Source organism: Propithecus coquereli, unplaced genomic scaffold (assembly GCF_000956105.1).
Source record: "Propithecus coquereli isolate 6110/MARCELLA unplaced genomic scaffold, Pcoq_1.0 Scaffold82, whole genome shotgun sequence".
Taxonomy (NCBI): domain Eukaryota; kingdom Metazoa; phylum Chordata; class Mammalia; order Primates; family Indriidae; genus Propithecus; species Propithecus coquereli.
This window is the reverse complement of record NW_012154396.1, coordinates 4,382,838-4,385,206: the sequence shown is the minus strand read 5'-3', so window position 1 is coordinate 4,385,206 and position 2,369 is coordinate 4,382,838.

Here is a 2,369-nt window from a genome sequence, read left to right as displayed (position 1 = left end):
ACATTTTCTTGTAATCTGTATCCATAGAAATGGGATGTCACCCATACCTCTTTTTTGAAGCTATTAAATTCTCCATCGAATCAAATTTACCAGACTAATCAAACTTCCTGTTATTCACTCTTGCTCCCCAACCCCCAGTTCATCCTCCACCATGTTACTTAAAATAATCTTGTCTGTCTTAAATTCTATAATGAGGACCCATTGCTTACAGATAAAGATTGACTCCTGCTTGCCTCTCCTACTGCTGCCAGGCTTGGGCTCCATCAGCAAATTCACCTTTCAGGTCTTTTTGTCTTAAGGCCCTTGCTAAGGCAGTTCCCTCTGCCTGGAATATTTCTCTCTGCTCCATCTAGTTGTTGCCTAATCATTCTTCATGTTTTAGTCCAAATGTTACTTCCTCAGGATTGCTTCCTGACAACACCAAATATAGATTAAGTCCAACTCTCATGTGCTTCAGAGTGCCCTGAACTCTGCCTTTAAAATTTTTTCACAGTTTTTAATGTATCTGAGTGATTATTTGAGACGTGTGTGTCTCTTGTACTAGATCTAGATGTTGTGCTCCGAAGAGGAGGTGCCTTGGCTATGTGTCCTCGCTGTATCTCCAGAACCCAGTACAGAGAATGAGTGAAGAAACATTGGTCTTAATTGTTCAAGAGCCTGAACATTTTCTCCTTAGCCCACAGGTCTCCCTGGAGTGAGTCTTCCCCAGTCAGGGGGTGCAGGGAACCTGGAGTAGGTGCCCCAGCCTTGGGAGTGAAGATGGACTGGGATAGTGTCATACTTAATTTTGCCAGATTCCATTTCTGGTGCTCTTCCTTTCTGGAATTTAAGGAATTCAGGAATTTAAATAATTCCTGAAAGCCCTGCTCAGCCAGGAAGGTGTCACAGATTTTATTATTTAAATGTTGTTAAGTAACTTTCATAGAATATGCTATAATTTACAAAGTGTATATATTTCCATTATGTCATTTGAATCCCCCAACGCCCTCTGAAGTAATCTATTTTTCTTACACAGTTGTGGAAAATGAGTCTTAGAGGGATTAAGTGACCAGCCCAAGGCCTCTTAGCTAATGAAGGACCAAGCAGGGACTTGGTTTCCAGCACCAAGTTCTGTCTTTCTTTGGCCAGATAATTGCTGATGCCTTCTCTTCACTCAGTCAAATCTGAATTTGAAATTTTATGGTTAACAATACCCCAAGAATGATACAGCTTTTTATCAAAGCTACTTATTTAGCACGTGTCTGCACCTATACGTCTCTGAATTTCGGAGATGCCTCCATCTGCATCAGTCTTTCTTATAGTGGAGGAGAGATGATTGATTTATATAGTTGTCTTCATAAATGACCATATATTTTTCTTTCTTTTAATTGATAAAGATGAGGAAATTGTTGACCAGATTTAACAAACAATAAGGCACACCCTGAAATCTATGGAAAGATGGTTAATGTCTGTTATTTTGATCATTATTTTTTCATTATATCATCAAGCCATATTTATATTACTTCAGGTAATAGTCTAAAATACAAACCAATTATTGGATCAATAAGCTTTAGCTGGTTAGGCATTGTAAAATGTGTAATACTTTACATTTTCCAGTATAAAATGTAAAGAAAAGAAGAGTATATATTAATAATTCAGGTTTGCAATTACAGCTTGGTCCTTTATCATTGGTCATTTAGTTACATTAAAAACATTTTGTTTGGTTGTCCATTTCAGAATTCAAAGTTAATCAGTCCTGAATAGAAAATTAGTTGCTGCAGAGAAACTAAGAAAAATAATTGCAGTGTGGAAAATGAGTCTCATTGATTTGGGCCTATTTAGATTTTATCAAGAGTGTTTTCCCCTTAAGGCAGGCTTTATGATGGTAGTAAAAGTCAAATTCTTGGCTACATATTTATTTGAAGGTCACCTGTAAACTTAGGTCATGGTCTTAGTGCCAGTAATGTTACTGTAATCAACACATTATTCGTGAGGTCTCAGTAAAGAAAGACAGAGGGTGAAAGGAGTTGTTCGATATACTTGGTAAGTGTAGACAATTGTGCAGACATCATTGATTGTAAGATTCACCACAAATTTGAAAACAGCTTCTTTCCTTTTTCGTGTCATGGCACTCATTTAGGAAGCTGTAAGGAGGCAGTAGGCCTGAGGACTCCAGCAATGCCAGGCCTACCAGGGTCTTCCTGAAGGAGGAAGGGATTTATAAAAACAAATGAACAATAAACAAAGACATGCTCCCTCCAGCTCATTGGAAAAGACCATGGCACTATTTTAAATACAGCACATGGGTATAAAGACATTCTGATTTCAGAAAGTTAAGGGGAAAGGTACATTTTAGGATAGCGGAAGCTCAGCAGCTAATTCTGTATTGC